Consider the following 24,326-nt stretch of genomic DNA (forward strand, 5'->3'; position numbering starts at 1 on the left):
TCAATGCGGTAACCAAGTCATTGATGAATGGGGAAAAAATAAATCAGATTGATAAATTGATGATCAAATAATAGATCCAGCCCTGACATCCCAAATTCAAAATTTCAGACTGATGATGATGATATTGAAAAACGGATTATTCTCGTGACATCTTGAGTACAGCGCAAGAGCAGAGAAATAAACTGAGATCAGGTGATTGCAAAAGTGTGCACACCCCCCGTTCACAGCCAAGCCAAATGACGTGTTTGTTTAGTAGCAAAAGTCAATGGGAGATGGACATCAAGCTAACACGACCTCACGCTAATTGGTCCATGATCGTTAGCGGGTTAACGGCAGGCGTTAAGGGCGGCATTTTTGCGTGGCGCGGCGTCGCCGGCACATGTTTCTGTGTCGACGGAAGGAGGATATTCTTCATTCATGTGTTCAATTCGGGACTTTTGGAGTCGAACTAACAAGCGCAGAGATTGATCGGGATGCCGGCAGCGGCGCTAAAGGCCAAAGTCTTTTGTCAATGCTATCTCGGCTAACGTATGGCGCGCATCTACGCGCCGAGAAACGGCGACGTGTGAAAAGAGGGGAAGGACGGAGTCTCCCACAAGATTCCGGATTAGCGTTAGCATTGATTGCGCAACGTTTTGTTTCCTCTCTGCCCTGACCGCGGCGTTGCGGTGGTGGCGGCGAGCTGACTCATGAAGCCGCAGGGGGGACGGGATATGCAAACGAGACGAGCGTGAGGGCGGGCGAAAAACATCAAAAGCCATCAGATTGCTCAAGCTTGGCTTGAAACGAAAATGAAAAAAGAAAAAAAAAAGATTTGTCAGTTGATATGAGATAAGAGTTGCGCTGAGATTAGCTTGCGCAAAAACCTTGAAAGACGTTTGCGGACGCAGTTTGAGAAAGATAAAGTGCTTTTTATTCTTGGACACATTTTGAAATGTATAGAATATGCGGAGAGGGCGGAGCAAATTCTAATCACAACCTCCCGTCCACCCTCATATGTACGCTTGAAATTTGCATCGCTGCCGCCTTAACACGTTGGGCTAATTATCATCTGTCACATTATGTGGCAAGCCAAACAATCATGCTGGTTTTCAAAGAATAGGTTGCAGATCTTTGGCACGGCAACTCAAAGTGCACTTCAATATTTTCAAACACCCCCATTGGGTGAATAGCGCAGATTTGGAGCTAAATACCAACATACATATACATATCCCTCAGCGTTTGTGAGCGATACAGTCCGGTGTTGGTCTTCCTGTAACTATTATCTCCTGCTTCGACTGAAAGTCCAGTCTAGAAAATTCTTTCAATTGAGAGATGTAATCCTCCATTGTGAAAATAAGGCCAAGCAACACGAAAAAAAAAGATTGGATGGTTGCACTTAACTTGCTAACTCTCACTAATTCTATTATTCTGCAGCCGAGGAGTCGCAAGAAGAATCTCTAATCACCAGCGTCCCTTGTCACGAGGCAGGAGAACTGTGTGCCTCACTTATGCACACAGTTTTGATCAAAATACAATAAACACTGTAATACAGTGTTTATAATGTGAAGTGACTCTACATTATATACAACAGGTAAACTGCTGTAGAAATTTAGTTCATATACGTACTAAAAGTGTTTGAACACTTTAACAGCGATATGCAGAGGGTCCCACTGCAGAGCAAGCCAGCACAGTTAGCGTAGTGATTGCGGAATCCATGGTGAGGCTCAGCCGGCTGCTGCCTCACCGCTCGTCTCTACTCAGTATTTGAACGGTAAACATGAAAATTCAGCAATTTAAAAAAAAAAAATCAAAAAATGGTGAAGTTAAATGGAAAAAGAACTTTAAAGTACAAACCACTAAATAAATATAACTGTTTGTCTTTTTTATTTGATATTTCCATGATGACAGGTGAGGCACAGCCTCACCTGCCTCCCCTGACTGCATGTTATTGTTAGTTTTACAAAATGGAGGTTCAAAATGGAGGTGAAGTTCTTTCATGTCTCAAAAGTTGTGAATGTTAACAGTAAAACTGTACACACCTTTTCTTGCACTTCTTACAAAACCTTTCACATGATTTCTGTGGAATTTTGTTTGAAGTTATTTTGTCTTCCACGAGGGGGCAGCATTTGCCTTTTGTCCATGTTCGCGCTTTTTTACAGCTTCAGCTGTTGTTAAAGCGTCATATGAATCAATAAGTACATTATGTTGCACTTTGTTTGGGGTCCTGAAATTGGAGTGAAAATGACAACAACAACAAAAACTGGCACAGGAGTGGACACATTTTTGCACATGGTCTGCCAGTCAATGCGGTAACCAAGTCATTGATGAATGGGGAAAAAATAAATCAGATTGATAAATTGATGATCAAATAATAGATCCAGCCCTGACATCCCAAATTCAAAATTTCAGACTGATGATGATGATATTGAAAAACGGATTATTCTCGTGACATCTCGAGTACAGCGCAAGAGCAGAGAAATAAACTGAGATCAGGTGATTGCAAAAGTGTGCACACCCCCCGTTCACAGCCAAGCCAAATGACGTGTTTGTTTAGTAGCAAAAGTCAATGGGAGATGGACATCAAGCTAACACGACCTCACATCAAATCAAGATGGATGCATTTCATCCGCGACAACCTCGCCATTACTTGGTTTGTTTTCTCCATCCGTCGTCCATCATTCACGCGGGAGGCAACGGAGGCAACGGTATCCTCCCTCCCCCCGTCAAGTGCCATTAGCCAGCGTCATTAATTGATTTGTGTCATTAAGCACACCAAAGATGAACGCCACATTAGTCGCGAGCGACGAAGCCATCGCAGAGGACAAAAATGACATCCAGACACATGCGGGACAATTTTGGAAGGACCGGGCGAGTGACTTAGCCTAGCGTCACGCTAACCACTTTGTGGCTATGCTAAGTCAATCGCTAGCAATAGCCCTTGGAGAGTTAATGCTGTGTACACCTTCAATGTATATATATACAGGTAACATCCAACTTACGACACCGCTCGACTTACGACCACCCATACTTACGACTATGACCTCCTGACCCTATTTTTTTATTTATTTTAATTCTACGCCTGGCACCGCAACGCGCTAGCAGGCAAGCAACGCGTACGACAGTTTTGGCCAGCCAGCCAGCCAGCATCTCACTCTCAGCAATTGACCGTGTGATGGCACTAGAGTTTGCGAGTCATTTAGTCTCAGAGTCTCTATTCAACATTTTTGAATGGATTTCGACTTACAACCATTTGGTCGTAAGTCGAAACAGAACTCCTTCATAAGTCGGATGTTGTCTGTTCTCGATTTTCTCATGTTCCTTCTTTCTGATGTTTCCATCACTCGGGACCGCTACATCCACGACAACGGCTTTCCTTTCCCCTTTATCTATGACCACGATATCTGGTTGGTTGGCCATTACCATCTTGTCAGTCTGTATCTGGAAGTCCCACAGGATCTTTGCTCGGTCATTCTCCACCACCTTGGGAGGTGTTTCCCATTTTGACCTTGGGGTTTCCAGTCCATACTCCGCACAGATGTTTCGGTAGACTATGCCAGCCACCTGGTTATGGCGCTCCATGTAGGCTTTCCCTGCCAGCATCTTACACCCTGCAGTTATGTGTTGGGTTGTCTCGGGTGCCTCTTTGCACAACCTACACCTTGGGTCTTGTCTGGTGTGGTATATCCCTGCCTCTATGGCTCTGGTGGTCAGGGCCTGCTCTTGGGCAGCCAGGATGAGTGCCTCTGTGCTGTCCTTTAGGCCAGCCCTCTCTAGCCACTGATAGGACTTCTTGAGATTAGCCACTTCTGCTATGGTTCGGTGGTACATCCCGTGCAGGGGCTTTTCCTCCCACGATTGTCCCTCTTCCAGCACCTCATCCTCTGTTCCCCATTGTCTGAGACATTCTCTGAGTACATCATCCGTTGGAGCCTTCTCTTTCATGTATTCATGGAGCTTGGATGTTTCATCCTGGACAGTGGCTCTCACACTCACTAGTCCCCGGCCTCCGTCCTTACGGCTTGTGTACAGTCTCAAGGTGCTGGACTTGGGATGGAACCCTCCGTGCATGGTGAGGAGTTTTCGGGTCTTAACATCCGTGGTCTGAATCTCTTCCTTTGGCCACCTTATTATTCCTGCAGGGTATCTGATCACTGGCAGGGCATAGCTGTTTATTGCCCGGGTCTTGTTCTTGCCATTGAGCTGGCTTCTGAGGAATTGCCTCACCCGCTGGAGGTATTTGTTCGTAGCTGCTTTCCTTGTTGCTAATTCGAGGTTGCCATTGGCCTGTGGTATACCGAGGTACTTGTAGCTGTTTTCAATGTCTGCTATTGTTCCTTCAGGGATTGAGACCCCTTCAGTGTGGACTACCTTGCCCCTCTTAGTCACCATCCGACTACATTTCTCCAGCCCGAATGACATTCCGATGTCATTGCTGTAGATCCTGGTTGTGTGGATCAGGGAGTCTATGTCCCTTTCGCTCTTAGCATACAGCTTGATGTCATCCATGTACAGGAGGTGACTGATCGTAGCTCCATTTCTGAGGCGGTATCCATAGCCTGTCTTGGCGATTATCTGGCTGAGGGGGTTCAGTCCTATGCAGAACAGCAGTGGGGAGAGTGCATCACCTTGATATATGCCACATTTGATGGACACTTGCGTTAGTGGCTTGCCATTGGCTTCAAGTGTGGTTTTCCACATCCTCATCGAGTTTGCAACGAAGGCTCTCAGGGTCCTGTTGACCTTATACAACTCCAAGCATTCAGTGATGCATGTGTGTGGCATCGAGTCATATGCTTTCTTGTAATCAATCCAGGCTCTGCACAGGTTGGTATGTCGGGACCTGCAGTCTTGTGCGACTGTTCTGCCAACCAGCAGCTGATGTTTGGCACCTCTAGTATCTACTAATGCCTTTCTGTGCTTTGCTCATGTATTGATCCATGTGTCCACTTATCTTAGCCGCAATGATGCCTGACATGAGCTTCCATGTTGTGGAGAGACAGGTTATTGGCCGATAGTTGGAAGGAACTGCACCCTTTGAGGAATCCTTCATGATCAGGATTGTTCGCCCTTCGGTTAGCCATCCTGGGTGAGTCCCATCCATCAACAGCTGGTTCATTTATATATATATATATATATATATATATATATATATATATATATATATATATATATATATAAATTTATATTTATTTATATATATATATATAAATTTATATTTATTTATATATATATAAATTTATATTTATTTATATATTGATGGTCCTCACCATTAAACACTTGACGAGGAACATTGGCTTCTTTCGCCATCTTGAGGAATGATCCCTTGTAGGTGCTTTCTCTGTGATAATTGTATCTAGTTCTTCATCAATTGTGATCTGTTTAGCTGGGTTGATAGCTTTTTGCATCAAGTGTACAGATGGCTTGTGTGTGTTATTTGTGGAGCCAGATTAATGGGATATTTTAACCTTCCAGTCTACACTCTGCTTTTGACCTATCAAAGTTGAAATTGGTCCAAATTTCACAGTTTTCTATCCATTTTGTCACCATTTCACTTGTTTTTTTGTTTTGTATCAAGCTCTGTCCTCTCCCTTTCGTGTGTGAGTGTTTTCTCTCACTGTCTCGCTGTCTGCCTGTCTCTTTAATGTTTAACCCTCCCCCCCACACTGCTGTGTTCTTGACCAATCACGTGGCTTTAACCGAAGACTGCATTTTGTTTTTTGGAGAACGGCCTCACTCTCTCTGTCTCTAACCCCATCCCCCACTGCTGCGCTCTTGACCAATCACGTGGCTTTAACCGACGACTGGGGAATAGAGGACAAAAAAAGTCCGCTGCCATTTCTTGTTTGGAGAACCGGCTCGTTCACGAACGACACATCAGTCATTGTGGCAGCTCCGTGTGTATCCCGAAAAATAGTTTGTATGCCAAGGTAAAATTGTCATAAATGTAACGTTCGTAAACGGAAAAGTTCGTAAGCCAAAGGGTTCGTAAGCCGATGCCCCACTGTAATTTGTACTTTTCTGTTCGGATGACTTTGATGTTTTAGATTTTGTTCCTGCTGACTTTATTTGAATACAATTTGTCAAATACAACCTCCTTATCCCTCCTGCCTGCTTTTTTGAGATCCACAATCATCACCACCTCGCAAACCGTGACAAAACCAAATAAGCCCCAAAACTACACACAATAGACCTTATTTTATGGATAATAAATGTACAATGGTATTGTAATTAAAGAAATAAACTACTGTATAATATAGCGCTTTAACAACAGCTGAACCTGAAACAAAGCGCTAACACGGAAAAAAAGGAAATGCTGGTCCCTTGTGGAAGGGAAAAAACATTGCCAGAGGTCATGGCCGGTGCTTTATCAGCACCCAAGCATGAAAAAACAAAATCTGAACAAATTGGGAAATGGCGCTGTACTCTGCGTCACATTTTGAATTTGTAAATGGCAGTGAATGAGTTCAAGAAGGCAGGATTAAAATAAGAAAGCGGCAAAGGCACACCAAGCGTATCAGTTTCGCGCCCCCCAAACGCACTTTGTTGTCTTGCGCTTTAAATTCAATTACAAGAACGCTTGCGCGACTTTGTGGGGATTTGATTGGATATTTTTTTTTTGCAGCCCCCTTGCGACGGATACCCGTGCTTTGATGATGCCTCTAATCTGCCGTCATGTAACAAGTAAAGCCGCAGAAAAGACTAATTAATGCGCTAATAAAGGCACACTATCAAAACTGAGAGGCAGCAGGCGACTTGATCCTCCCACGGAAACACCAATAAGCGCAGCTGGAAAGAATGAAACAACGCCGCAATATTCCTGTCATCAAAACCGACATTGCCTTCGTGGGCGGCTAGCTTTTGTAGCGTTAACGTCGCTGCTCGTATCGTCCGAAGAACGACTCCTCGCTCGCGTTTTGTCCATTGTTCTTCTGGAGTGTTCATACGCCAACGTTCCGGAAACACGTGACATCACATCATCGTGTGATAGCTTCGTCGACCGACACCCAACCTCTCGCAGCTCTCTGGCGAGCTAATTTCTTGCGAGTACAGTGATACCTAAGCTTACAAACTTAATTGGTTCCCAGAAAGTGTGCTTAAGGTGAAAAGTGTGTCTTCCAATCATTAATTTCCCAGAGGAAACCATTAAAAATGAGAATAATCCATTCCCAGGGCCCCATAAGACATAATTTTCTACTAAATAAGCCTTACAGGGCAACCAACGTCACTTTTTTGTTTTTTAACTGACATCAGAAAAACGTTTTGTAGCATCTAAAATACCCAAAACACACAGTATGATATTTTTAGTCAAATGCAAAACACTAATAAAAAATGACTTAAAGTGTCCAAAATCTGCAAAAAAAATTGAGCATTTTCTGAAAGTCCCGCCCCCAGTTTGTGACGTCACGCCAAAACGACTTGCATTGCTAGTGAATCAAAACAATGGCTTCAGATTCGGAGAATATGCTTTCTTGTTACACATCCAGTTATGAATATGATTCAAATAGTTCTGAAGAGGAAAGCATACATGTTTGCAATCCATTAAAGAATGTATTCCGTGTCATTTTGAGGCAAACGGGCGGGGGGAATTTCTCACCCAAAAAGAGACAATAAAATGGCCACCGAGCTGTGAGGAATGAATCAGCCCGTTTCCACAGGCTGATATATTCTTTCAATAGAGATTGGACTCCCTCTGCTGGCGGCTTTTGGATGTAACACACGCTTTTCAAAAAAAACAGTACAGCAAAATACAGTGATGTGATGGAAAGATGCTACAATGCGTCTTTTTTTACAGTCAGGAGGCGGTCCTTTTCTGACCTCACGTGAGTACTCGTCACCAACTCAAAAACAAGACTTCCTGAATGTTCAGCGCGAGTCTTAAAACGTAAAATATAGCTCTATGCGGTGGAGTCTTATTAAAATACGCACAGTACCTGTGTCCTGGGAACGGATTTTTCTAATTTATAATGGTTTCTTATGGGGAAATAAATGTTCGGCAGACGCAGTTTTCGCCTTACACACACTTTCTGGGAACCAATGAAGTTTTTAAGCTGTTGATTTCGATGAACGAAAAGCAGCGAGCAGGGAACAGTGTCAGTGAGGGTATTATCGCCGAGACAGCACGGCAACTTCACTCGGATATCGTCAAGAGGCAACTACATCAACGACCATCACAAAGGTGAATAAAACCACTTTATTATACTGTAGTTTATGTCTTTAATTATAATACAATAGCACATTTATTATACATAAAATAAGGTATATTTTGTGTAGTTTTAAGGCTTATTTCATCAAGAATTATGGTTTATGGGGACCTGAGAACGATTATTCTTCTTTTTAATGGTTTGTTATGGGAAATTAATGTTTGGAAGACAAACTTTTGGGCTTACACACACTTTCTGAGAACCAATGAAGTTTGTAAGCTGAGGTATCACTGTACTTGGCCAATAAAGATGACCACTCGACCAGATGAACCAATGAATAAAACTATTTCACTTTGAAAGATTCCAATTTAAATGAGTGACAAATTTGGAATAGCAATGACAAAATGATCCAAAGCGTCCCGAGGGGACACCCGAAATGGCTCATGTTGACGCCGCAGCCTTGGGACTGTTTTGTTGACAGAACAAAATCAAGTGGTGTCAGCTTTGATTCAAACTTGGTGAAGCCTGCGACGAAGCTAGTGGACTTCATTTTCACTAATGGCGGCGACAATGAAGCCATCACGAGCTGCCAGCTCGGGTCCAGTGCTGTCGATTTAGACACTTTGCCGTGTGTAAGGGGGTGCCTGGGGGGGGTTTGTTGTGGTTCGCTTTTCCCTACCAAGTACACAAAACGCATATTTTTCTTGCCATTTATAATAATAAGAATACTAATCATAATACATTTCATTTATCAGCGCATTTCATTCCTTTCTGTCACGACACTCGAGGCTCGAAGGCAGGACTCGAGTGACGAAGGAAGGTGGGAAGGTTGGATCCGAAATACACGGCGAGACAGATACTCAGGAGCAAAAGTCTTTACTGAGACACGCATGCAAAATAACAAACAGGGGAGGTAAGTGAAGGCAACTAATAATGGCAGACCTGACGGCAAGGTAGTCGCGAGGGTAGCTTCCAGAATACTCCGACGGAGACGCTAATGTGCGATCGGCATTTATAGTCAGAAGGCACAATCAGTGAATGACAATCAGTTGTGGGAGCCCAGGTGAGAGATGAGAGATGACGGGAGGGGCCGTCTCCAGGGAGCAGCGGAGGACGTGCCGGGCGCGCCCAGGACGGCGACGAGATGTGACAGTGCCCCCCCCCTCAACGGACGCCTCTTGGCGGCCCACCAGGCTTGGATGGGTGAGCCGCATGGAACGCCCGGGTGAGAGATGGGTCGAGGATCCAGGAACGTGGGACCCACTGACGTTCCTCCGGTCCATAGCCCTCCCAGTCGACCAGGTACTGCACTCCACTGCCCATGCGCCTGGAGTCCAGTATCTCCCGCACGGTGTAGACCGGTCCGTCGTCCTGGCCTGGATCTGATCCATTGATCTGATCCATTGGGATCAGATCCAGGCTTTTTAACACTATTCACGGTCATGCCCGGTCGGCCTTAACCCCCCACCCCCTCCCCCTCCGAATTGGAAAACTGTGAGGCATGAATGCACCCTCGTGAAGACCAAAGACATGAAAATGGAATTCCCTCCAGCCGTGTTGACATGACCTTTTTGGAGAAACCAAATAAGCTTTTCTGGAGAATGAATATGACGTATGGGTTCTCCAATGGCGACTCATGTCGTCCTTATTGATGGTGCGTTCGCCAAATGGAGTTTGTCACCATTTGGATACCGCGACTCAGCCGCCTTTCATCCGTCCAAGCTGGAATGTTATTTCGCAGAAAAAAAAAGAATGTTGACATTGTCGTCACGCTTGGACGTTGGCGTTCAAAGGTTGACCTCAAAGGGGAGCTTCAGACGCGATGAAAACACGACAATATGTAACGTGGGAACAGGAATGCTTCCGTTGATTGGAGCGGCGAGGGGGCAAACAGGAAAGGCAATGCCCCATCAATGGTTGCCGCGGAAACATCCTCCCGCAAAATTTGGGGATCAACTAGGAGCCCCCGGAGGCGACCAATCGAGCAAATACTTCATTCTTTGAATACAAACACCATCATTGAGAGATGATTTTTAAAATGGCATTTAGCTGGCTACCTAGCTAGCACTTTATTTGCTATATATTAGCTACCTAGTTGGCTATCTAGATAGCTATCTAATAGCTACCAATCTAGCTAGCTATAATAATTGGATTGGATTTGCCTTTATTAGTCTCACAGTGGAGAAATGTACATTTCACAGCAGCAAAGTGATGAAAGGAATGAAAGTAGAAAAACAAAATACATGAGCTGCTGGAAAGGCAGCCACTCTCGCGGCGCCAACTAAATAACAATAATAATAATAATAATACAATGAATTTATAAGCGCGTTTCAAAACTCTTAACGTCACACGTCTCACAGTCACAGGCTAAGATTATTTTCTGTGGGTGAGCAGCGGCAGCCACACGCGCCAGCGTTCACTCAACAAGGGAGTAACTTAAATAGATTGAAAGCTAGTTAGCCAGACAATAGATATATAATAGGTAGCGAGCGAGATAGTTAGCTAGCTAATGCACTGAATGTCACTATTAAATACAGATAGAAAGCTAGTTAGCTTTTTGACGAGAACTCAAAATGTAACTTCCGACAGACTGTTGCACACAATGCTGCGCTCCCAAAATTTCCCCCAGCGGATCTCGGTGCCGCTTTCAAACCTCCGAAAGTGGCAGAGGAAGTGCGCGTGTGCTTACCCCGTTAGCGTGCTAATCGGCGTCCGCGGATCCATTACCCATTCTCATCCCGGGGGCTCTGGGGGGGGGGGGGGGGGATTAATGTGGATCAAGAGCGGGAAAGGGAAAGAACGGCGACCACTCGGCCTCATATCCCGTCTGGCTTCCCGCCAGACGATCTCGTTCGTTGCGTAGTGATTAGCCCGCCGGACGAAAGAGCCGCGCCGCACTATCCTCTGTGACGCTAATTGAAAAGTAGATCAAGTCACCAAATGTGTTTGCTGTCAAGAAAAAAAAAATGGCGGTGGACACAATCTCATTGAGTCCAGTCAGGATTTTCCCAGAGGAAGCTACGGCAGGCAATCGATCAATGGATTGGTTCAATCAATTACAGGTCGGGTGCTGTTCCTCCATGCCGATAATAAACTGGATGGCAGAGGGGGTTGTCAAAGTAATTTTTTTGCCGAGGGCTACATTCACACTCTTGGGGGCCGTTATGAATTTGGGGAAGCCATTAACCCATCGACTGCCAGACCACGTGGAAAAATGTGTCTACGGTGGTGCCAGGTTTTTTGTCATTGTCATTCCAATTCTCGGACCTACCGAATATTGAGTTCTAGGACTACATAAACATTCGATGCAGCGTAAAAACTTTAGACGCTCTTGTTTCATTAAAAAAAGTTAATTCCTAAGTTACATGGGTCTTCAGTTATCTGAGCTTGAAATGGAGGCGGCTGTCCAAAATACAATACGTCCACATTGATTTATATGGTGCTTTAACAATGGTTGGAGCTGTAACAAAGCGCTAACATGGACAAAAGGTAAATGCTGCCCCCTCACGGAAGGAAAAAACATTGCCAGAGGTCTGACCAGCACTTTATCGGCACCCAAGCAAGAAAAAAACAAAACCCGAACAAATTTGGGAATGGAGTTTTCGGACTACATCAACATTCATTGCAGCGTAAAAAACCTGAGACTATCTTCTTACATCTGCAAAAAAGTTAATTCCAAAATGATATACATCTGAAGTTATATGAAATTGAAATGAGGGCGGCTGTCCAAAATACAATAAATACATATTGGTTTACGTCTGTGTAAGCTCTCAGTGGTACAGGAGTGGTCCATCGATGATTCCAAAAAGTACAGATGACGGCTGAAGAAACCTTCTCATCGATACATATTGGTTTATATAGTGCTTGAACAACAACTGAACCTGGAAACAAAGCACTAACATGGGAATAAAGGTCATGCTGCCCCCTTGTGGAATGGAAAAAAAAAACATTGCCAGGGGTCTGGCCAGCGCTTTATCCGCACTCAAAAAACAAAAACCAGAACAAATTCGGCAATGGTGCTCAACGTCATATTTTCAATCCCAAAATAAATTTGTGGATGGCAGTGAATAAGTTAAACGGTTGTCATTAGAGTGTTAATTCCTAAATTATATCGGTCTGGAGTTATCTGAGATTGAAATGGGGGCAGATGTCCATCATACAATGCAATACCCACATATCGGTTTATATAGCGCTCGAACAACAGCTAAAGCTGTAACAAAGCTCTAACATGGACAAAAGGCAAATGCTGCCCCCTCGTGGAAGGGAAAAACATTGCCAGAGGTCTGACCAGCGCTTTATCGGCACCGGAGCAAGGAAAAAAAAAAACAGAACAAATTGGGGAATGGTGCTCTACGTCATATTTTCAATCCCCAAATACATTTGTGAATGGCAGTCAGTGAGTTAACTGCCACTGACTAAAATGAGCAACACCTGTGCGGTCTGTGAGGTGCACCCGCAACCGTTCACTTTCGTCCCCTCCCTTTTCATCGCCGTGACAACTCAACGACGAACTGGACCGCTCGCCATCTTCTTCCCGTTTCCAAGCTACGCCGCGTTAGCTAGATTAGCTTCCCGACCCCCCTCCTGGCGGCGTTTCGGCCCGTCTGTCACGCCAGGCTTGATTTTCACTGGCCAGCTGCTGCGCCTCTTACACGGTAACGGCGGCCGGCACTTAACGCGTCATCATTAAAAGTCCAGCGAGCGTCGTTGAGTGGCCCAATGAAAGCCCAGCGGGACCTGGCGCCGGTGGGCGACGACAACAGCGGAGGATCTTTATTAGCCAGGATTAGCTTCGGAACAACATTCGCCGCTTACCCTGACTCATCTGTTCCATCAGATGCGCCGTAGAGGGGGTGGCCATGTCGCGAGGACACCCATTTTAGCCTCCGGCTACAATGTAGAAGACCCACTAAATCTCATACAAACATAAGCGTTCATCAAATCCCAATTTTTTTAGACAGTAAAGTCTCGTTATATCTGTTAGATTCTAATTCTTGTATCTCTTCCTGGTTCTTAGTTCAACGGAGTTTTACGATGAAATACCAGCGGGGACCATAAACGGTGAACAGAAAAACTACTTTGTTCTTGTAAACAGTAGAAGAACATGTCTAGTCGGAGCGCCAAGAGAGAGAGGCCGCCCCTTTCACCTAGTTTTTACAGAAGCGATGGCAACGGGAGGGGTTAGGAGAACATTAGACTGGAAATGAATACTTGTTGCATGTTTCTGATGCAACAAGTTATCTAATAAACATCCATATACCCAAACATGAAATAACATAGGATGTTTACAGATGTGTATAAAAACACTCTATCAACATTGATATTGGTTATATTGATAATACTGCTTATTACGATACTATTTTCATTTCCCGTGCACATTTCCAGTCTTTTTATGTATAATCAGTTCTGTTTAGTACGATTCCTGGTTATTACGATAATCCGGTTACTACGGTGCTCTTTTTCATCTCCCGCCGGCCATTTTGCTCTCTTTACATCGATACAAAAGATACTTAAGGTGAATCGATATTTGCTTAGGGGCTTCTGTACAGTACCACCATCTGTATCGAAATCTGTATCGGTCGCGCCGTTGGTTGACTTGGTCACGTGACTTGGTTATGTGACCAGCTCCCCGTGTCTTGCGGTGTAGCAGACGCCGTTTTCTACCGTCTTCAACAATAGCGAAACGAAATAATTTTGACCTCGGAACGAAATACAAGGCAATCGTGGCGGTTGAGGAGAATCCAACACGAAATCAAAGCCAAGTATGCCCCAGAAGATTCCCATAATGACGAGGACGATGAGGATGAAGAACCAACTGAATACACACCTATTGCAACAAAGACAAAAGCGTTGCAAGGTGCTACGGACACGATCTTACTGAGAATCCAGAGGAAATGCATCAGGTTTTTTAGAAATGTTAAATAAGATTGAATCGTTTGTGTTAAAAGGTGAAAAGGGGAAGCAGAATAAGATTGAATATTTTTTTAAATTGCATAATAAGATGTAAGCGTTGCAGTGTTATGTACATGTACACAGTACTGTACTGTATATGAATCTTCTTCTTTTCCTTTCGGCTTTTCCCTTCAGGGGTCGCCACAGCGAATCAATGTCCTCCATCTATCCCGGTTTTGTGCATCCTCTTCTCTCACACCAGCTACCTTCATGTCCTCTTTGACCACATCCATAAACCTCCGCTTCGGTCTTCCTCTCGGTCTCCTGCCTGGCAGGTCAAGGCTCAACATCCTTCTCCCGATATAGTCACTCTCTCTCCTCTGGACATGTCCAAACCATCTCAGTCTGACTTTCTCTCCAAAGCCTCTAACATGAGTTGTCCCTCTAATGGACTCATTCCTGATCCTATCCAACCTGGTCACTCCCGAAGAAAACCTCAACATCTTCAGCTCTGCTACCTCCAGCTCTGCTTCCTGTTTTTTCTTCAGTGGCACTGTCTCCAGTCCAAACATCATGGCTGCTCTCACCACGGTTTTATACACTTTTCCTTTCATCCTAGCTGAAACCCTTCTATCACGCATCACACCTGACATTTTTCTCCAGCCGCTCCAGCCTGCCTGGAGACGCTTCTTTACCTCTTTTCCACACTCTCCATTGCTCTGGACAGTTGACCCCAAGCACTTAAAATCCTCCACCTTCTTTATTTCTTCTCCCTAGAGCATCACTCTTACATTTGGATCCCTCTCATTCACACACATGTATTCCGTTTTGCTGTGACTGATCTTCATTCCTCTCCTTTCCAGGGCACATCTCCACATCTCTAGTTTCTCCTAAACCTGTTTCCTGTTCTCGCTACAGATCACAATGTCATCTGCAAACATCATGGTCCAAGGAGATTCTTGTCTATCATTGTCTGTCAGCCTGTCCATCACCATAGCAAACAAGAAGGGGCTCAGAGCTGACCCCTGGTGGAGTCCCACCTCCACCTTGAATTTCTCCGTCACACCGACAGCACACCTCACAACTGTCTTACAGTCATGATACATGTCCTGCACCGCTCTGACATACGTTTTCTGTACTGTACTGTATATGAATGCAATCGTTTTTTGCAACAATGTTTATTGTTTTGTCTGATGAAGCGTGATGATTTTGAAAATTACTGTACATGCCATACTGTATTAAAGATCCCCAAGTCACGTCACCGACTTCCGTTTTTGACTTGTCATAAACGAGCACTATAAAAAAAATCGGAGCAGAGCTCACGTCTTTCATTACTGCTGCAATAGCATCTGAAACATATTGTGATGCCCCTCAGCATGGCAAATGTTGCGCACAGTCGCTGCTATAGCGGGTCGGTCTTTTTAATAACTTAGCAGTTATCACATACAGATACAAACAGGAGCTGCTGTTACGCTCAGCCATTCTATTCAGGCACTCTCTCGAACCCCATTGTCGGATCCTCCCAAGCCCCAGTCACATAACCAGCTTCCGTGTTTTGGTCTGTCGACGCGAGCACAATAAAAAAAAGGCGTAGCAGAGCTTATATACAGTACTGTTGTTCAACACCAATTTCAACAATGGGGAAACGTAAGAATTGTGATATCCGAACAACGCACAAGGCAATAGTGGCTGTGGAGGACAATCCAACAAGCAAATCCTTCATAGCGAAAGAGTTTGATGTGACGTGCAGCAGAATACTTCATCAACGTAAGTAATGTCAACGTTGCAGTTTTGGTTTTTCATCCATGTATTTAATTGTGTGGCATTCAGATATCTTTATCGCTTGCAACAATCACTGTTTTTCATGTTTGTTCATGTATGTACGTGGTTTCGTGTGCATAGAACAATGTGAGGATTATGCATTGGTTGCATTTTTGAAAGGAAATAGTCATTAAAAAAGTGTAAAGACTTTTTTATTTTATGCACACATTTATTTTTCACTTCACTACTGTACAAAAAGCATGCTAGATACGCAATCCATGAACCCAATGATAAAATTATATGCCATATCAAAGATCCCCCATTTACGTGTTGCCCCGCCCCCCCTTTTAATGCAGTTCGGCGCAGGACGGATATATCGATAGTACGGTTATATGGACATTTTTTCCAACTCCCGAGAATACCGATATATATATATATATATATATATATATATATATATATATATATATATATATATATATATATATATACACAGTAAAGTTTCGTTATATCGATATCGGATATATCGATAGTCCCGGTTATATCGATACTATTTCTATGCACGCACGGAGAAAATTACATGCAAACAGGGTCGGATATATCGATAGTCCCGGTTATATCGATATTTATATTTATTCGGACTTCCTTGAATATCGATATAACGAGACTTTACTGTATATATATATGTAACGGAGTTGTACACTTAGGTTATTAAATTATGAAGGAAGTGACGCAACGGCGCACAGTGTGGCACTATGTCCCGCCCATAGTTTCCAGAACAATCTCGAGGAGATTCAGGGTGAGTCGCAATTTTCTGTTGGTCTTGATTAACGCGCATTTTCATGACAATATCTTATTTTGTTTCCCTTTTTTTACTGTCTAGTGTTATCTAATTAGTTCCCTTATTCATTCGAGTCCAGATTACTTTTTGTGTCATTATTTACTTCACGTTTTGTCGAGTGGAACTTAGCTTCATAGTGCTTTTCTATTGCGCAGTTAATCACAAGACGAAACCCATGCGACTTCACCCATCCCTTCTGCCATACTGTGTTGCAGGTAATAATTGTTTCATTTCGTTTTCGTTGAACAATATTTAGTTTCTTGTGTCGTGTCTCATTTGCCCGTGAGTGTCCGTGGCTGGTTGAACTGTGCGCCAGCCATTACAAGCGCACCGCGTGTTCTGCTGAGTCTCCGCCCATGATGCGTTCAGGGACATCTTGTAAATAACAGTGAACTTGTGTTGTATTCTCTTTTTCTGTAAATAACCACTATACGATCACACGTTGTTAATTCTGTTTTGTTATCTACAATGTTTTGCATTTGAGAACAATCTCGAGGAGATTCAGGTTAATCACAAGACGAAACCCATGCGACTTCACCCATCCCTTCTGCCATACTGTGTTGCAGAAATAAAAGAAATAAAAAGACACATCCACGCGTCTCGTCTTCATTAATACGGCAGCATCGTGGAGATGAAGACAGTCACTGTTGTGACACCCGTCACATTGGTGCCGTGACCCGGATCACAAGTGACTCTCCACTTCGGACTGGGACCGCGATGCTGCACAATGAAGACGCTGTGCAGTCCCATCACTCGGTGGACGGTGTGTCGACCCCCGTTTTGGAAATACATGTAGTGTGTTAATTGTCTACCTGCTGTTTTGCAATTAGTGTGTTTTTTTTTTTCATGTACGTGTTTTTGTGTGTTAAGGCTAAGAATGAGCTCCTTACATGTAACAAGTAGCACACCTTTGAATGAGTGTGTTGCTAGAGGTAGAGGCTTCCCAACCGTGTAACAGTTGTGTAGTGTAATCCAGAGTGGTGTAGGTTGTACAGAGGGGAATGGGCAGGTTCAAGCTGAGGCCACCTATGTTAGTGGGGACAGAGTTCCTTCCCAGACCCAGTGCAGTGCATCTACGACGAGCGCACAGACAACTGATACACCAGCAACAGATACCTTTCTCCAGTCTGTCACAGTTATGTAGTGCTATGCAGGGTGATGTAGTTTGTACAGAGGGGAATGGGCAGGTGCGAGCTGAGGCCACTTATGTTAGTGGGGACAGAGTTCCTTCCCAGACCCAGTACAGTACATCTCCGACGAGCACACAGACCCTGACACACCGGCGACAGATCCCTTACTCCAGTCACCTGACGTAGTTGGTCAGATGAGTGACATAATTAGACAGCATTTTTGTACATCCTTGCCCGATAACCTTGTCTATTTTGCCTGTTGGTCTTTCTGTTGTCTTCCGTGTGTATGTTGCCTCACTTCTGCATAATTTAAGGGGGGTGTATGTAACGGAGTTGTACACTTAGGTTATTAAATTATGAAGGAAGTGACGCAACGGCGCACAGTGTGGCACTATGTCCCGCCCATAGTTTCCAGAACAATCTCGAGGAGATTCAGGGTGAGTCGCAATTTTCTGTTGGTCTTGATTAACGCGCATTTTCATGACAATATCTTATTTTGTTTCCCCTTTTTTACTGTCTAGTGTTATCTAATTAGTTCCCTTATTCATTCGAGTCCAGATTACTTTTTGTGTCATTATTTACTTCACGTTTTGTCGAGTGGAACTTAGCTTCATAGTGCTTTTCTATTGCGCAGTTAATCACAAGACGAAACCCATGCGACTTCACCCATCCCTTCTGCCATACTGTGTTGCAGGTAATAATTGTTTCATTTCGTTTTCGTTGAACAATATTTAGTTTCTTGTGTCGTGTCTCATTTGCCCGTGAGTGTCCGTGGCTGGTTGAACTGTGCGCCAGCCATTACAAGCGCACCGCGTGTTCTGCTGAGTCTCCGCCCATGATGCGTTCAGGGACATCTTGTAAATAACAGTGAACTTGTGTTGTATTCTCTTTTTCTGTAAATAACCACTATACGATCACACGTTGTTAATTCTGTTTTGTTATCTACAATGTTTTGCATTTGAGAACAATCTCGAGGAGATTCAGGTTAATCACAAGACGAAACCCATGCGACTTCACCCATCCCTTCTGCCATACTGTGTTGCAGAAATAAAAGAAATAAAAAGACACATCCACGCGTCTCGTCTTCATTAATACGGCAGCATCGTGGAGATGAAGACAGTCACTGTTGTGACACCCGTCACATTGGTGCCGTGACCCGGATCACAAGTGACTCTCCACTTCGGACTGGGACCGCGATGCTGCACAATGAAGACGCTGTGCAGTCCCATCACTCGGTGGACGGTGTGTCGACCCCCGTTTTGGAAATACATGTAGTGTGTTAATTGTCTACCTGCTGTTTTGCAATTAGTGTGTTTTTTTTTTTCATGTACGTGTTTTTGTGTGTTAAGGCTAAGAATGAGCTCCTTACATGTAACAAGTAGCACACCTTTGAATGAGTGTGTTGCTAGAGGTAGAGGCTTCCCAACCGTGTAACAGTTGTGTAGTGTAATCCAGAGTGGTGTAGGTTGTACAGAGGGGAATGGGCAGGTTCAAGCTGAGGCCACCTATGTTAGTGGGGACAGAGTTCCTTCCCAGACCCAGTGCAGTGCATCTACGACGAGCGCACAGACAACTGATACACCAGCAACAGATACCTTTCTCCAGTCTGTCACAGTTATGTAGTGCTATGCAGGGTGATGTAGTTTGTACAGAGGGGAATGGGCAGGTGCGAGCTGAGGCCACTTATGTTAGTGGGGACAGAGTTCCTTCCCAGACCCAGTACAGTACATCTCCGACGAGCACACAGACCCTGACACACCGGCGACAGATCCCTTACTCCAGTCACCTGACGTAGTTGGTCAGATGAGTGACATAATTAGACAGCATTTTTGTACATCCTTGCCCGATAACCTTGTCTATTTTGCCTGTTGGTCTTTCTGTTGTCTTCCGTGTGTATGTTGCCTCACTTCTGCATAATTTAAGGGGGGTGTATGTAACGGAGTTGTACACTTAGGTTATTAAATTATGAAGGAAGTGACGCAACGGCGCACAGTGTGGCACTATGTCCCGCCCATAGTTTCCAGAACAATCTCGAGGAGATTCAGGGTGAGTCGCAATTTTCTGTTGGTCTTGATTAACGCGCATTTTCATGACAATATCTTATTTTGTTTCCCCTTTTTTACTGTCTAGTGTTATCTAATTAGTTCCCTTATTCATTCGAGTCCAGATTACTTTTTGTGTCATTATTTACTTCACGTTTTGTCGAGTGGAACTTAGCTTCATAGTGCTTTTCTATTGCGCAGTTAATCACAAGACGAAACCCATGCGACTTCACCCATCCCTTCTGCCATACTGTGTTGCAGGTAATAATTGTTTCATTTCGTTTTCGTTGAACAATATTTAGTTTCTTGTGTCGTGTCTCATTTGCCCGTGAGTGTCCGTGGCTGGTTGAACTGTGCGCCAGCCATTACAAGCGCACCGCGTGTTCTGCTGAGTCTCCGCCCATGATGCGTTCAGGGACATCTTGTAAATAACAGTGAACTTGTGTTGTATTCTCTTTTTCTGTAAATAACCACTATACGATCACACGTTGTTAATTCTGTTTTGTTATCTACAATGTTTTGCATTTGAGAACAATCTCGAGGAGATTCAGGTTAATCACAAGACGAAACCCATGCGACTTCACCCATCCCTTCTGCCATACTGTGTTGCAGAAATAAAAGAAATAAAAAGACACATCCACGCGTCTCGTCTTCATTAATACGGCAGCATCGTGGGGATGAAGACAGTCACTGTTGTGACACCCGTCACATATATATATATATATATATATATATATATATATATATATATATATATATATATATATATATATATATATATATATATCGTGGATGTAGCGGTCCCGAGTGATGGAAACATCAGAAAGAAGAAACATGAGAAAATGGAGAGATACAAAGCTGGAGAGAGCCTGGAAGGTAAAGGTGACAGTCGTGCCTGTGGTGGGCGGAGCACTCGGGGCAGTGAGCGCAGTACTAGGAACAGCACGGATACTGCGCACGGATACTGCGCAGCATGGATACTGCGCAGAACTCTCAAGCTTCCTAAAACAGACAGAGCTGCCTTCCACCAGATGGGGCCAAAACTCTCTCTGGGTGAAGCCATCTTAGGGGGATGTATTTGCCCTCCAGAACCCAGCCTCTTGTGACATCACACTATATATATATATATATATATTATATATATATATATATATATATATATATATATATATATATATATATATATATATATATATATATATATATAGTAGTTATATCGATATTCAAGGGAGTCCGAAAAAATATCGATATAACCGGACTATCGATATAACCGATATCGATATAACGAGACTTTACTGTATATATATATATATATATATATATATATATATAAACCTATATTTTTTTTGTGATGAAATAATAATAATAATAATAAAAATAATACATTTCATTTCGTCAAAGGTTACTTAATTATTGGATGTTTATGTTGTCCTAAAACCCAAGATTCTGTGGATCCTGCAATTTGAGTGAAAAATGACTAAAACCCTGGGACTGGAGTGGACACATTTTTGCACAACCATTCAGTGTCATTGTTTGTTTCACCCGGTCTGGTTTGTTTTGTCTTAGGCTAGGACAAAGCGGGCTCTAAAAACGGATGGATGGATATTTGTCCAAGTCTCGCGTAGCATCTGAAGCAAAATTCCCGCACAAACACTGAAAATCCATTCTGATGATGCTGGGAAACGGATCGAGCTGCGCCTAGCGTGCTAATTTAGCCACGCTGCACACTTGGAAATGGCAAGCGGCCGGCCCCGCTAGGGATTAATATCTCACATGACACTCTCACATTCTACCGTTTGTGTGTGTGTGTGTGTGTGTGTGTGTTTGCGCACTGTTTTTTTCCTCAAAGCAAAGCTCCCCACAGCCACATAATGTCGCACTGCCATCTGTGGGTTGCTTTTCCGCTTCAAGTCACACAAAAAAACAAATCTTAAATAAATAAACCCGACTTTGCTTGAAAAGCAAAATGCCAAATTAAACTCTGTTAGGTTTGATAAATAAAAAAGGAATGTTTGACCTCAAACACACTCAATTGGGAAAAACGTCTAAAAAAACGTCTAAAATGGGGACACAAAAAAATCCAGTTATTTGTTGAAAGGGCATGTAAATGATAAATTAGCTTCCAATGTGGCTCGGTTGTAGATTTGAAAGCGAAATGTAACTAAATAGGTAGTTTTCCTTGTAGATACAGACACTCCCCTACTTACGAACATTTGAGTTACGAACAACAGTACATACAAACATTTTTGTAGTAACAGTTGTAAATATCTTAATAGAGCATATCTTTTCTTCAATGTTTATTTTTCAGTACATACCAATACAGGTTATTTATACAAGCCTTAAACCTATTATATAAACCTTAAACATACTTATATAAACCTTAATTAAGCCCTAAACTTACATTCCATACAAAATATAGCACAGAAGCAACTTACGAACAAATTCACCTTACGAACGACCGTTTGGAACATATCGTTCGTAAGTTGGGGAACATCTGTAGTGGTTACTTATACAAGCCTTAAAGCCGTCTCGGACAAGTTGTGTCCATAATTTGTAAAATGGCTTCAAATCACTTCTACTGATCGTATTTTACGATTCCACCGCATATATTTTACGTTTTAAGACTCGTGCTGAATATTCCGGAAGTCTTGTTTTTGAGTTGGTGACGAGTCCGTACGTGACGTCACTGAAGGAACGCCCCTGACCGAAAAAAGGGACACATTGTAGCAGTCCTTCCATCACGTCAATGCTTGTTTGGTCTGAAAACCTCATGTTGCGCCACAAGAGGGCGTCCAAGCTCCATATAAGGAATTTATTAGCCTGTGTAAACGCAATACTCTGTCATATTTACAAGAGGTCGCCATTTTCTTCTGCCTCTTTTTGGGTGAGACATTTACCCCCAATGTTGCCTCAAAATGGCATGGAATCGATTGCAAACGTATGCTTTCCTCTTCAGAACTATTTGAATCATATTCATAACTGGATGTGTCACAAGAAAGCATCTTCTCCGAATCTGAAGCCATTGTTTGGATTATCCAGCAATGCAAGACGTCTTGGCGTGACGTCACGAACTGGAGGCGGGACTTTCTGAAAATGTCCAATTAGCAGCTCAATTGTTTTGCACATTTTGGACACTTGATGTCATTTTTATTGGTGTTTTGCATTTGAATAAAAATATCATACTGCGTGTTTTGGGTATTTTAGATGCTATAAAACGTTTTTTTTTATGTCAGTTAGGAAACAAAAAAGTGACGTCGGTTGTCCTTTAAACATATTTATATAAGACCCATACTTACATTACATACAAAATATAGTACTGGAGCAACTTATGAACAAATTCAACTTATGAACGACCGTTCGGAACGTATCTCGTTCGTAAGTTGGGGAGCATCTATACAGGTTCCTTATACAAGCCTTAGACATATTTATATTAACCTTAAACATAGTTATTTAAGCCCTATACATATATTCCATAAAAAATATAGCACTGGAGCCACTTATGAACAAATTCAACTTATGAACGACCCTTGGGAATGTGTCTCGTTCGTAAGTTGGGTATCGTCTGTACAGGTTACTTATACAAACCTTAAACATCCTTATGTAACCCTTAAACAAACATTCCATACAAAATATAGCACTGGAGCAACTTACGAACAAATTCAACTTCCGACTGACCATTTGGAACGTATCTCGTTCGTACTTTGTGGAGCGTCTGTAAATGTTATTTTCGTGTGATTATAGATACGGTATTTTTCTGGTGTATAAGGCGCACCCCCAATGAATGGTCTCCATGTACTTTCAAACTATTTCCATATATAAGGTGTTTGTTCGGAGTATAGGGCACACCTTTAATGACTGAAAAAAAAATCAAAATATAATATATAAATATACCATATTTTTCGGTGTATAAGGCGCATCGGACTATAAGGCGCACCTTCAATGATTTTATTTTTGTTTTCCAAATATTACATCGAAATATATAAAAGGTTTTCCAAATATAAGGCTGTATACGGCTTTTGGGTGTGCCTTGTACACCGGAAAATACGGTATATGGGATGCATCTGTTTTTTTCCCCCAAAGAAAAACAAGAATTTGCCATTAAGCGTCTACTTGCTTTTTGGTGTCAACAAAAGTATCAAGAGCGGTTGGACCGCTCATGACCTTTGACCCCTGGGCTGAATCGATACGGCCACTTTTCTGCAACAGCAATTTGTTGCCAACCCCCCGTTTCGCATCCGCCTCCTCCCTGTCAAGGTCGCCTAATGAACGACATCTTGATGAAGGTGTCAGCGGTCGTAGCGTTGATTTATCGAGCTGGAGATGAGTGCAGCGTGCTAGTGAACGATCACCTTATGACTTTTTAGCCTTAGCCGCTAAATGTGACAAAACCAGGTGCATTTTGTTGCAGTGGAGAAGATGCTTGGCAACGTATGCTAACAAAAGCAATGTTACGGTACATGGGGGGGAAAAACAGAGTCAAAATATTTCTTGATGACTGAGAACGTTTGATACTAGGGCAGGAACCACAACATTAAAA

Source organism: Hippocampus bargibanti, linkage group LG13 (assembly GCF_051943395.1).
Source record: "Hippocampus bargibanti isolate YZ-2025 linkage group LG13, ASM5194339v1, whole genome shotgun sequence".
NCBI classification, from domain to species: Eukaryota; Metazoa; Chordata; class Actinopteri; order Syngnathiformes; family Syngnathidae; genus Hippocampus; species Hippocampus bargibanti.